Source organism: Patella vulgata, chromosome 9 (genome assembly GCF_932274485.2).
Source record: "Patella vulgata chromosome 9, xgPatVulg1.2, whole genome shotgun sequence".
Lineage (NCBI taxonomy): Eukaryota > Metazoa > Mollusca > Gastropoda > Patellidae > Patella > Patella vulgata.
Window position 1 is genome coordinate 25,741,816 of NC_065887.2, and position 15,017 is coordinate 25,756,832.

At 35.6% G+C, this 15,017-nt stretch overlaps 1 non-coding gene across 1 annotated transcript in view; it reads right to left on the reverse strand.

The window, feature by feature from the left end:
• Nucleotides 1–273: 273 nt before the first annotated feature.
• The window catches only part of LOC126832481 (uncharacterized), a 98,905-nt gene continuing 84,161 nt past the window's right edge, over nt 274–15,017 (reverse strand). Inside the window, exon 3 of the transcript XR_007684723.2 lies at nt 274–327. This is a non-coding gene — a transcript (uncharacterized LOC126832481). The remainder of the gene's footprint in view (nt 328–15,017) is intronic.

Sequence of the window (15,017 nt, forward strand, 5' to 3'; positions counted from 1 at the left end):
AAACATGTATATTCCAACAGTTTGGGGAATAAATAAAAGGAGACAGAACTTAAAATAACAAGTAAATAGTACTTACCTCCCATCGTCGTTTCTAAAATAATTTTTCCAGGAAGGGAAATCTCTTTTACCATAACCGTGTGCTACTCTGCTTGCTGAATTGGCTCTGAATCCGCGTTTTATTCTGTGGCTATTCGAAGATTGTGGATAGGCTTCTGCTAAAACTGTAATTGTAAGACTAATTGTCACTAACACGAGCGTTAACTTCATTTTAAAAAGTTTCTGATAAATTTGAGTGATAACTTGTTTCTGAATTTGTCTCCACCAGCTCTGCAAAAGATTGGAAATAAATTAAACAATTTTTTCACAAAGTTAAGAATCGGGAAGAAAAAATATCAAATTTGTAACCGTAACAAGAAAATATTCACTTGGGTGACAACGTCAATCCAAAAACCACTCAAGTGCCAACGATTCAAATCACTTTGTAAATATAATGTCAATTATTTCATTTTTGTTTCTAAATAAGCCTTTGATAAAAAAAATTGAAAAGATAGACACGTAGACAGCGCATCATATACACAAAAATAAAAAGTGGCCTTAATCCAATATAGAGAGAGAAATATTATACTAGTATCTCCATTGAATATGTCCACAATCTCTGCCAGTCGATAAAGGAATGATAATAATACACCTGATCGTAGTGTTCAACTGTTCAATGAAGAGTTATTATAATATATACACACACAGACTCACACACACACACACAATACCGTCGTATCAGCTTCTGTCAATAATTATTGCCTTAAAGGATGGTTTATATTAGTGACTACAGTGACTGAAATTATTTAAGGGTGGGAAGAAAACATGTAGGTGTCAATTGATTATGTACCTACACGATTCGTTTCATGACAATGGGTGTTTTAATAACTAATAGATTATTATTTTTATTTATTTATTCATTTCGACATAGGTAAGGTAAGAAAACGGTTGACAAACTACAATCGGGATGTTTTGAGAGAGAGAGAGAGAGATTTCACCTGTAATCTAAAGCACACACACTTGACCATTATGACGACAGAGGACGCTAGTGATGAGCTGTCAAACGGCTCGTACAAATGATAAAACAATAGCTGGACTACGGTTCTTTGATGATATACATTCTTCCTTGTAATTTATAGATTTATATAATAATTATTAAGCTCTTTATATAGTTTTAATTTAAACAAAGTAATTCGTAAATAATTTCGTAGAGGAGATAAAGTATGCTAAAATCGTTTCAGATTGATAGAAAGACGTATATCGACATTATCTTAATAAACGTTGCATTGGATAAAATTCACCTGAAGAAATATTGTCTACAGGTGTTTACTTCCTTTTGTTTTAATCCTTTTTATACACTAAATGTTTACATATTAACATAAAAAGACAGCATTAAAAGTAAAGATACAAATGTTAATTTTAGTGTACAAATTTTAGTATACAAATGTTTAAGTACGACAAAAAATGAAGAAATAAGAATTAAGGGCTTTGAATCAAGAATTAAGCATTAAGAACACTGAATAAAGAGCTGTCTGGTTTTCCATATATATCAACATCCCACGCTTTAATATAACTGGAATCAGGTGTGTTCAGTATAACTACCAATAATCTTTTCCATTTTTTTGTTGTTTTGGCTGGTAGATCATTTGCTTATCTAATTTAAGAACCAGAAATAAGCCAAACATACGCCATATTTTATACTTTTAATGCGTATTCCGATTTACATTTTCTTTATTGCTTTAAGCCGTTTGATTAAATTTGAGTAAAAGTTCATTACTAACATGACAACATCAGTGGGCAAATGGCCCTCTAGTTTTTCTCTACTCTCTTAAAATGAAATGAAATGGGATTTAATGCCCTACTTTATCATATCATATATATTTCCTTAAATATATTTTTAACGTGAAAAAATGGGTCACTTAGCGTTTTACTTTTATCTAAAACATTTTTTATAAAGACCGGAATCGTATTATACAATTAACTGACCTAATAAGTCCACGATAAATTAAATAAGTTAATTATTACCGAGCGTTAGACACTGAACCTGGCGTTGTTATCCTAGTGCCTGCTAGATAACGCCGGTGCTCATCCATACGTAATGGCGGTTATGATAAAGGACAATATTGGTGTCAGTCATTATCACATATGTAATAGAACTGGTTAAACACGTTCCAACTATAATTGCTACGATAGATGCGTAATGAAGATTTGAAGAGACGGAAGTGATGAAAGCAAAAGGAAAACACGAGTTTAGTGTTTAGTTATGCGGATGGGTACACAAAAACAAGACGCGTGTTCCCGTTGGCGTGCACGTAAAATAACCCTTCACATTTGAACTCTGAATTAAGAGTATACCGTAGCGACGCTGCCCGGGCAAAATATCCCTCATAGAACACTATCGGCTAGGCCCGTCTTCATTAGCTCAGATGGGACAGAAAGGTAGGATGTTAAATCCCATTTCCTTTCCATTTCAATACATTGCATCCGATACCATAGTAAAGAGACGACTAAAGAATGATTTTGTAACACCGCAATTGATCAAATCACCGTCGTTTCGTCTTAATACGAAGCATAACGTCCCCTATGGGCAATTAATCAAAGTAGGATAGGGGAAGGTTGTCCATTGGACGAATTTGTCTGATACAATTATTGAAAATATTGTTGGGAGCACTTTTAATTTTCTTGCTACAGTTTGCCAATTTGACATGGCGTGAGTTCTGTGTAACTAATTATCAAACCTAATTACATGTTTGACACCATGGGTGTATTCCTACGCTACAAGGGTGTTTGCAGATTACCGTGGCTCTAAAGGAGCAATTAAAATCACGCACAGTATCTGAAAACAAACGTTGAGTAAGGTGGTCTTGTCTAAAATGTGTGCATATAGATCAAAGATTTATATTCTATTATGAGGCGACTTATGCCAATCATAAATGGAAACTAGCATTTTGAATTTCTTCGGTAAAGTACTACGGGCCTCCAAATATTTACACAGAACGCATCCAAGATTCTTTCACGCAGAATGTTTAATTCATTTAAATAAATATGAAACTGTTCCTTTAAATTAAGAATGCCACACATACGGAAAATACCAACGTACAGAGAAATTGCTAGTTATATGAACATCCCAGATAGAAGAGACATTATATAATAGAGTTAATCGACTAGTTCGCTTTTCTAACAATACAGGTACTTTATTATATGTTCTGTAAAGGTTGGTAACACGCTGGGTATTGGCAGTGGGTTTTTATAATATACTTGGATGGAATGGAAACGAACGACTTTTAGAAATGGATGATTGGAAATCTTGCAATTTGGAATGTAACAGCATCAGATCACGACCATAACACACGTGAATGATGTTTCTACTGTCATGTAACCGAAACACATATCAATTCTCTCCAACACAAAAATATTAATTCGATAGAATGGGAATGTTGAAAATTCCGAATTTATGGTGCAGATATAGGGTATAGCATGTGCTTTTAAAAAATAATGGGGTCAGTACAACTCCTCCAATTATGTAGAACACAACGATATGTCAAGGCTCATACCTGAACACTGAGAACGTGTCATTGCTTTAATTCAAGAGGGTATGTGTAACAGAGCACAGTAGCGAGAGTAGGGATGGGGCCCACAAGGAGACTTGTTCCACGATGTCTTCGAATTGGATCACTGGATTTGGTATTTTGTCCGTCGTTTAAGACCAATTATGCTTCTATTTTATTAAGCTCGGGTTAATTTAGCTATCAATCAAAACTATGATAGTGTTTATGAGAACTCTTCATTAAGTAATAACATAGTATTTATTGGTGTATTCTTGGTGAAGACAGATCGTCAAGAGAGGGGGTCACTATTAATCATGTTGAATTGTGTTGAATTATACAGTACACAAGAATCGATATATTTATTGATTACTATTGGCACCCATGACAATAGTAACACTTGGAATTAAAAACCAATAATATGAAGGCGTGAAGAGCTAAGATTATAGGATTAATCACCCAAACAATAAGATTCACCCACATTTTACAAGAGATGGCTAGAGAACAAGCTAAAAAAAAGCGACTTTTCGTATAATCAGGGGCAATTATCCAGGAAGTTATGGTCTGAAATGCGCGAATATCGAAAGGAGCTGAGATATTTGGGATATAAAGTTATATTTTAAATTCATCAAAATCGGAAAATAATTGTGACTTCAAGAGGGTCCAAAACCTTGGTATTACACACTTTTACACTATTTGTGTACAAAGAGCGGCCATTTTGTCAGGAAGTTTCGTTCCGATTTTCACGAAATTCGAACTCAACTGTCATTAGGGAGTAATGATGATGCATTTAAAGTTGTTTTGGGTTTTTTTTAAATTCGGATAAAAAATTATGATATCTAGAGGGACCACAAGCTGAAAAGGTGATTTTTCGTACAATCAAGGGCCATAATATGCGCGAATATCAAACGTAACCAAGATACGCCCACATTTTGCAAGAGATGGATAGAGAACAGGCTAAAGAAATGCGATTTTTCGTATAATCAGGAGCCAGTACCCAGGACGCTATGGTCTGAAATGCGCGAATATCGAAAGGGACTGAGATATTTGGGATATAAAGATATATTTTAAATTTCATCAAAATCGGATAAAAATTGTGACTTCTGGAGTGTCAACAACCTTGGTATTACATACTTTTACACTATTTGCGGACAAGGACCGGCCATTTTATCAGGCAGTTTTGGTCTGATTTTCTCGCAATTCTAACTCAACCATCATTAGGGTGTAACAGTGATATATTCAAATGGTTTTTAAATCGAATAAAAATTGTGACCTCTAGAGGGACCACTAGCTAAAAACGCGATTTTTCGTACAATCAAGGGTAATTCAGGAAGTTACGATCCGAATATCAGAACTAACCAAGATCTTTTGGTTAGTTTCATCAAAATTGAATCAAAATTATGACCTCTAGAGGGTCCACAGCCTTAATATACCATATATTTACACTATTTGCGTACAAGGGACGGCCATTTTGTTCGGTAGTTTTGGTCCGATTTTCGCGAAATTCGAACTCGACCAACATTACGGTATAACGGTGGAACAGTATTCGAGCGTATTTTTTTTTAAATCGGATAATAATTGTTATATCTAGAGCGACACAAGCTAAAAACTCGATTTTTCGTACAATCAGGGACCATAATTCAAGAACTTACGACCTTTGGGTCAAGATCCATCAAATTCAGATGAAAATTGTTACCTCTAAAGTGTCCACAAGCTAAACACGTGATTTTTCGAACAATCAGTGGCCATAATCCATGAAGTTATGGTCCGATACAGGCCAGTTCAAAAGGAACAAAGATTCGTCAAAAATCGGATAAAAATTGTGACCTGTAGAGTGTCCACAAACAAATTGTGAACGGACGTCCGGACGGAGAGGGTCGATGGCATAAAAGTAAACCAGTGCGACCACGCCCAAATTGATTACGATATCGCCTTCTAGACTAAAAAACATGTTGGTATATACCTTCCTGGCGACATGAAATGCATCTAAAATTGGTTTTTAGTCTTAGACAGTTTTAGTGAATCCCTCATGTTTTGCTTTGCGAATGATTACAGATACTGTTTGCCCAGTCTCCTGTGACATGAGTTCTTCTACGTCTGTAGTAACGAGTTTATAAAGCACATGATCCGCCGAATCGCCATGTCGCAATTTAACGCATCACGTGATTAGCATAAGGCTTTTGTCCGTAATACCGTTTTTACCTAGCCACATATATGCAATATAATCTGTGTTTTTACTGATTTCATACGGTTTTGTCGTGTCGTACAGCAACATAAGCCCAACTGTAGTTTAAGTGATTTAAAGAAAATACCCGAGCTTGCCTTTGGGGTAGTAACTCGATTTCCCTGATTTCCAGACGAGAAATTACATATCATCTGTTAAATAATGATTCACTGAATGTATGTTTAATGAGCTTTCTGTTCACTCATATGTTTAATCAGAAAAATTTAATGGAAAAACATATAAGACAGGTGTCGCAAGATATACCATCATCAAATTCAACCGACATCATCATTGTAAATATAGAGACCATCATAATTACTATTTTAAAGATTTTTAAGAAAACAAATGAGGTCCCATTGTGGACATTTCAAGTCAGAGTCAGACACGTAGCCGTATAGTATTCCTTATGAAACATTTTATAACACTTACTCTTTTAAAAACACCTGACACCACTTTTGATTGATTTGGGTATTTCATGTAGCTTACACTGTGTGGTGTACTTATATATTTTAAAAGTGCTCACAATTACATACAATTTTGCATTATTATGTTTAAAACGTGGGTTGGGTGGATACCGTATGCAGTGATTAATACAGCAGTTAGAAGATCTAATCCAACCTAAATAACTGAAAGTACTTTGTTTTACTGTTATGAAATACGTCCGACTTTTCTGCACAAATTGATAATAATAATATACTGTGTTTATTACAGCTCCAAGAAAACACAGCAGGGGGACGCTTGTAATACCAAATATGCGTTTTCATCGTGGCCAACACTATTGTTTTGTACTTGTTGACGGGGTTTTTCAATAACTCATTTCATTTGTATTTCTTATTTAATTATTATTACTTTATGTGTGTGAGGGTGTGCGTGTGTGTGTGTGTGTGTGTGAGAGAGAGAGAGAGAGAGAGAGAGAGCGAGCGGGGGGGGGGGGTTAACGTCCACTCGACACAAACTAGGTCATTTCGGGACTAACATATGGTTCAGTTTTATTTCAATAATTCGCTTGCGCGTAGGGATCTTTAGCAGTGGGAGGAAACTGGAGGACCCGAGGAAAACACGCGGACCTACTCATTGTCACGTACAACCATGGAATCGAAACCACGCCAGTTGACTCAATGACAGACCTTATGATACAGTGCGCACGCGCTAACCATTCGGCTATCCAGCCCCTATTACTTTAAAATTATGTCATCGATTTAATAACGTTGACTTTCAAGTTCATTTCATGCTTTGGTCTATGTAAAAAAAATTAATTTAATTGCATTAAAGATGCATTATGTAAGATTTAGATAAAGAGCTGACCGTTCTTGCTATAGTTTGAAAACAGAAAATGAAAAATGAATATATTGAATGTAGTCTCGATTGGCAAGTACCGTTGTCACAATAATACACGAAGTCTCGATTTTCAGACCTTCAATCGACAGTCTCTGTGAGTGACATCCATCTACCTTTTAACGAAGTATGGCGGATATTGTCTAATCCACGCAACACCCTAGCCATCGAATGATCTAAAATGTTGAATATGGCGTGTCATGTGGATAAATCTCTTAATACTAATATATACATTTGAAGACCTGCAATAGGCAGATTTAATTTTTACATAATGCATCTTTAAGGGGTATTTTTTTTATTTTTTTTTTATAAAACTTGATTATTACTTGATTTGAATCTAGGACTTACTTGCTGCTAAATCAGATTCCTCCAAATATAACCACCGTAGGACACGCGTTAAAATCGGAGAAAACATGACACAATTTAAACCATTGAGAAAGGTGCCTGTCATTCTATCCAGTCATCATTCCGGCTTTATGCCGTTTGTGGTTTGACAAATTGTTCTTCCCACTGCTACCGATAGTCCATTGGCCAATCACGCTATTTTACCGAGATTTCGCCTAATAGTTTGGATGCAGCTATGGCGGGTGTGGCGCCAGGCAGGGTAAGCTTACTCTTCCGGACACCTGTTACCACTGTTTGTCGTGCATTTTGTACACGGTGAACAGTCCATACGCTGATTACACAATTTTGCCTGATTGCACTATTTTGCCTATACCGTTTTTTTAGGACATCGAATTTTGTCTAATGGTTTGGATTGTTCGTACTTGGTTTTATTTTATTCTAGGAAGACTATGTAAATTTCTGCCATAATATTATGTATTTTACCTGATATGATTTATAACCCATTGTCACGGAAATCTATTATTCTACGCGTATATATAATTAAACAGACAATGTTAATACATACCAGAAAACATGGATTTATTCCGCGTAAATAATAATAGAACGAAAACGTATTATAGCTCTTATCTTCAGTACACATTAACTTGTGAAATGACATGGCGTTAAACGTTCTACTGCTCTGCAAAACTGGGCTAATTAAGATGGGCATACTACACCATACAGTATGCTATGAGGGAAATTTTGCCCGGGCAGCGGCAAAAATAAATGTTTATCAAAATTGAACGGTAATTAACGGGCCAATCCCGATAATATCCTCTACCTTAGAGCCGAGCAACTAACTCAACATATGGGATACGTTTTCAAACAACTTAAACCCCTCAGTCTTTATCTGGAAATGGAGACCGGTGCCCCAAGCTGTATTATGCGGTGTCTGGATAAAACCAGACTTTTCTTTTATAAAAATAATGCGTAGGGGAAATTTACCTTTCGTTATCAAGTACAACACATGGGTCATTCATTGTAGAGACCTCTAAAGGAACGGGGGTCGATTATCAGGTCACCCAACGAAAAAATTGACCCGAAATCTTAAAAGGGTTGAGTGTCCGGATAAGCAATTTTGACGTTCACGTCCAAACGAATCAATATTTTGAGCTGAAATTTTGAGACAAGGTAAATACACCATTCCTCTATGTTTTTGGCGTTTAAATTTTTGAGACTCTGTTCAAATCGGGATAGTCCCTGTAAGGAAAATATGCTGGTTGTAAAATCCCAAGCATTCTCAACAAACAATCTTTTTCATCAATAAACATAACACATACTCTAAGAAGTACCAAGCTTTGAGATAAACTTACGGCATGAAACAATCTATGCTGTTTATCCTATCAAGAAATGATAACATTTGGATAAAATTTGATGGAGATATTTCAAATAAAAACTGCAGGCACTATAAAAGGTATGCAACAATATTAAATGGGGTAAACTTTGTCCAAATATCAATTATCCTAGATTATATACTTTTTAATGGAATCATTTAAATCTGGATATGATATGGACAATATGCATATCGATAACTTATATGTCCTTGCCGGTCCTATTGTCTTTGGGCGCTATTGTTTATGCTTGTCGGGCAAAACTATAAACACAGAAAAAAATCGGTGATCACTCACAAATTTCAGCGTTCCCAACAATTTTTTATGTGTGACCAAGCCTGGTCCAGTAGAGTTGATGGGCCCCAACGGGTGTTCAGTTTGTTCAATGGGCTCACAATGCGATCCGCGCGAGTGACCATTGGTGCTACAGTACGAAACCATTACGAGGACAGGAAGGCCATCGGCAGTGAGGGCTCAGATCGCTCTCGGGTATCCCTACCGGGAGCTGGGCTGCCTAATTAATCCATACAAGCCGGGCCTGAGAAGGCCATGAACCCAATGGGGCCACTAATCATTAAGTATTTCAGTATTTAGGATATTTTAGGTAATTCGTGTTGATTTTTCGGTATTTTGTGATTTTTTGGTATTTAGGGTTTTCAGATTGTTTCCGTAATTTGTATGAAAATTGTTTTTTCCGGCCCTTTTTCGGTATTTCTTTTATCTTTTTTTTTCTCGGTATTTTCGATCCTTTTTCGGTACTTTTCGGACAAGCTGAAAATATTGCTCGAGGAGTCAATATCAGGTTACCCCGGTACTGATGGCGCGGTAATCTATTGGCTTGGAAAAAGGTTGCTGGAGATATACGGCGTGAAGGAAAACATTAAATTAGTTTTATATGCGCCACTAAATCGAGATATAAGTAGGATTATAGGCTACACAGAACTTGTCTAGATTGCTTCAAGGTGGCTTTAATAAACCACTTTAACCGCTGTGGATAAACCCCGTAATTTAGATAAACTCGGAGTTTCCATGCATCATAGGAAATGGTAATGGTAAACGCAGGATATTGTAGCGATAGTTATCACTCAATGGGTTCACTTGGCATCAACAAAGCACCGGGAAAGCAGCAAAGTAAAGCAGAAATTGCTTCCTGCCCAGGCGTGAATATTAGTGAAGACGGCACAATTACAATTAAAGCAATAAGCAACGGATCGTAACAATGACCAGTAATTGCCCAGTAAAGATTATTCAGTGTACGGTTAATGTCACATCAATTGAATAATGATGTTGAATTGCATCATTATATGGTCGGTAATATTTTTTTATTATAAATGGCCGCATTTATCGTCAGAAAAAAACGGGTAAAATCAGCATCTCAAAGAATATAACTTTGAATTTAGCAATAATAGGATATGGATGCTGGAATATACGAATTTACAAAAAGTTTGTTAGCTTCATGAATTTGTCAATGATGAAAGGGTTGGCATACTCTACCTCGTACACGTCACTAGTCACCTTCATGTACCCATATCTTAATATATGATAACCTCACTTTCTTCTATTCAATATATTTTCAGTTGAATTTATCAATCCTATTTCTGGATATATGTTATGTAAAGTTATTTTTCTTTATCAAATTTAATTTTACATAAAAAATATTCAAGACATAAAATAAATTAATCCATATAGGTGTTATCTAATATATTTCTGACACGATTTGTCAATATTATGAAATTTAATATCTTGCATTTCTTACAAATATGTATTCTTTTGGGTGTAATTATGTGATGTTAATGATTAAATCATACCTTAATTACAATAAACATGACTCCAAATCATGTTCGAGTTCTTTATAAGATGGATAATGAGAATAAAGAATGATAATCGATTCACCCACGTTGACTACATTCAGTGTAAGGTTACTTTTCTATTTACACATTAAATAATGTATATAGTACACTGCACGAACGAAAATTACGGAAAACATGTGGTCACAGTCATTTAAACGAAATAAAAAGTAAAGAAGTTGGCATTATACATAAATAAATAAACGGAACATTCGGTTAATAATTTATAGAAGCTAGAGATAAGTAAATGCAATGAAAACATCCATATTTTGCACTATAATATAAAACCAGATTCGAGATCCTGGAAAAAGAAATAACTATGACTCCTTGTTCCTTCCATAGAAAATAATACGGTATTTTAACAAATTGTTTTTCTTTTTTTCTCCCAAGTTTTCATAAGGGTAATATTTCGACAACACACAACAATATTCAAAGGTCAATTGGACAAACGATGAACACGTTTTAATTTCCGTTTGATAACGTTAAGCTTGTTTACTACTTTTTTTGAAAAAAGAAACCCACAGACTTTTTATTAATATAAATCATATCTTTGGAAATGTCAAGCCAATCAACAGTATCAGACTTTATATCCGGACATCCAAAACTTGTAAAACAAATTTTGTAGAAATTTAAGTCTATAACATTCCGTCACTGCTTTCCAATAAATAATCATAATACTAATAAGGCAAGCACAATAAGAGCTAACCAGTGGATAAAAGTCAAATTCGATACCTTTGAGAGATGGAATCCTCCGTCAAGTGACCGAGGTGAAAAGGACAAACTGCACCACAATCATCACCCAAGATATAACTAACCTTAAAGGCACTAAAATCAACAACGTTCCCTGGCAAAAGCGGGGTTTACAATGATCAAAACTCTTCAGACCCAGCAAGAAATATTGAATAGCTGGGGGGGGGGGGGTCGAATCGGATGGTTAACGCGTGCGCGTTGTATCATAAGATCTGCCACTGAGTTAAGTGGCGTGGTTTAGATTCCCCGCGTGTGCGCATGACCAAGCTCGTGGCTTTTCCTCCCATCGCTAAAGACCCATACGCGCAAGCGATTGATTGAAATATAAGTGAACCACATGTTAGTTCCGAAATGACATAGTTTTTGTCGAGTGGACGTTAGCCCCCCCCCCCTCTCTCTCTCTCTCTGTGAATAGCTGTGCCTTTTACTCAAGCCGAAGAACTAACCAACAAGACCGCCAAAAACACGCGTATAACTTTTGTATTTAAACCAGTGGGCTGTTGACCCCCGCTGGTGACCTGTAAACTGTGGGTTCATCTTCTACTCAGTCGCCCCAGAATGGCGTATGTCGTGTACGAGACAGGATACGCCTACTCTTTACATAACTCACACTGTGAGATTGAAAAGTTTTCTTACTCTCTAAATTACACAGTCTTTCACGAAACCTGCTCAGGTGCTGCAAAAGTATGGAAGCTTTGATGCCCAATTGCATCAACAAGCAGGTGATCATTTAGCGAAATGTTATTCATATATGTCCCCCTGTCAAAAAGGTGTCCTTGGTAAGCAAATTTATTTGACTCTCTCGACAAACTTTACCATTATGCCCACTGGACAACCTCACTTGTATTCATATATTGTAAATGCAGGGTAATGGGCTTCCTCAATTGGACCCTTTATTTCAAAATTTATAATGAGAAAGTACAATACAAATGACGACACACGATTAACATTGTTCTTTGAATCTGTTGTTCTAAAAAATGAAATGAAATGGGGTTTAACGTCCTACTGTTCTTCTATATATACAAGTAGGCTAATGATGGACGGATATAAATATAAATAACACCTTCTTCTTTCCTAAAGGAAGTTTTTTTTAAAGAGGTAATGTTTTCCTTCTTAATGTTCATCTTTCTTTGTTGGATATTTGAGGAATAGCTGTGAGCGATTAGTTTTTAATGTTGATATAATAGTTTGGTGCCTTTAGTAGTGTGTATTTTAAAACACTTTAATGGGTAAAGAAGAGATATGAGGTTTAATTTCAAAATTTCAGCCATAAAATAATTCATTTATTTTACTTTCCTTCACTAAATCTATTCTAACTTTATGAAAGACCATCTTCCACCAATGTCTATATTTTGTTAATTTACATTATATTAAAATATACCATGGTGTTAATCTTTATTTAAACATACATTATGCAAGAGCTAAATCTGTCTATTGTAAGTCTTTCTTTAGGCCTGAAATGGTATCTAAATTATTAATTAGACATTAATTAACCTATTCAGACCATAATCAACTCTAGATGGGATCGCTAGCCTGCGATCTTTAGGGGATTGTGAGCTGATTTACTGCATAATTTTCCTTCACGATTTAATGATTAAATGGAAAATCGAGACTATGCTGTTTACTGACTTTAGTAATGATGATCAAGGCTAGCCAGAAATTTCAACCGCTTAGTTCTCGGTTCATAGTGGATCAATTTGAATGAAATTTTCATCAAATTGCCTTTACAATATCTAGTTTTTAACTTTTATAGTGAAAACTGCCACCCCGTTATCGAATCTCCCATAATGTATCTTTAATCTTGAATGAACTTAATCTCTATTTTTTTACATATTTAAGAAATTGGTTCCAACGTGTGAAATAATAAGAGACACTAGGTTTAACTATATAGCATCTGACACCCGTCCTTTTCTCTTATTCGTTCTTAATCTATTCCCATTTCCATACTAAAAAATAGCTTAACGCCGTTCAGAATAATTTTATATTCTCTTTTCATATGTTAATAGCTAATGGCGACAGCAAACCTTGTTGTTGTATTTTCTTAATTTGAAACTCGTTACATATAAAAAGACTTATTACGTGAACAAACTGTTGTTTAAAAATGTGTTCATTTATCCCCAGACGTCCTAAATACCATCGATATACAGGTATTTAAACTAGTATCTGTGGTTCTTAATTGGAATGTATTTTCAATTTCGAATCTAATCATGCCACCATAAATGCTAACACGTCTTTTGATAAACGAAGAAGACGTGGCAAATGACGGCCATCGTCAGTTATTCTTCATTATTTTATTCACAGTAAGCTTATTTATCCATTTCAGCCTTTAATTGTATCTATCATGTTGAATGTTTTATATAGTGTAAGTTAATAAGTTTTTGGGATGCTGCGACAGTTATGACAGGAACAAAAAGGGAGATAATGGCTAACAGAAATATCTGTGAAGATCTAATGGGCTATTTCGATTAGGTTACTACGACACGATGAAGAATAATATCCTCGCGGATATGAAAATTTGAAATTCGCGGCAAATTTGTTGAATCTGATATTCTCCATGGCCTGAAGACATGCTGCAAAAAAAGTGAGGCCTTTTTGTTCTCATTCGTGTGGAACACCATGAAGAATATCCTTGCTAATATGAAAATTCGAAATTTACCGAAAATGATAAAATTGATCTGGAGAAATATGGAAGCTCTTTATTCAGTGTTCTTAATTCATAGTCCTTAATTCTTCTTTCTTTATTTGCGATTGTAACAATTGTTGTCTTGTCATAGTGTTGCGATTGAACGAGTGATAGTCAAGTATAGACCGTTTACATTCTATGGTTTCCTAATTATATTTTATATCCGAAGTATAGATATGTTTATTAGTACAAGAACAGAAAATGTCAGAACTTCCTGAAGATCGATTAGAGCCTGCGCCTCCCTTCACATATTGTGCTGTTGATTGTTTTGGGCAATGGACTATTAAGGAAGGAAGAAGCGAACGATAGCGTTATGGTGTATTATATACATGTATGACTAGTCGAGCTGTTCACATAGAAATTGCGAATAGTTTGTCAACAGACTCATTTATTAACAGTTTGCGTCGATTTATTGCTATTCGCGGTCCTGTACGCCAGTTACGTTCGGATAACGGCACCAATTTTGTTGGAGCAAAAAGAGAATTATCTGAGCTTATTCATAAGATCAATCATGATCATGTTAGACAATATTTGTTAGAAAATGGTTGCGACTTTGTTTTCAAAATGAACATCCCTGCTGCGAGTCATATGAGGGGGGGTTTGGTAACGCCAAATAAGGTCAGTGCGAGCTGTTCTCTCTACGCTTATGATGCAGTCTGGAACACAGTTAGATGATGAATCTCTTCGTACTTTTATGTATGAAGCTGCAGCAATTGTGAACAGTCGTCCCTTGACTGTAGATACTCTTAATGATGCCACATCTTTAGCACCTTTGACACCTGATCATTTGTTGACTATTAAGACTAAGATTATTTTACCACCTCCTGGAGAATTTCAAAAGGAAGACGTTTATTCTAAAAAGGGATGGCGTCGTGTGCAGTA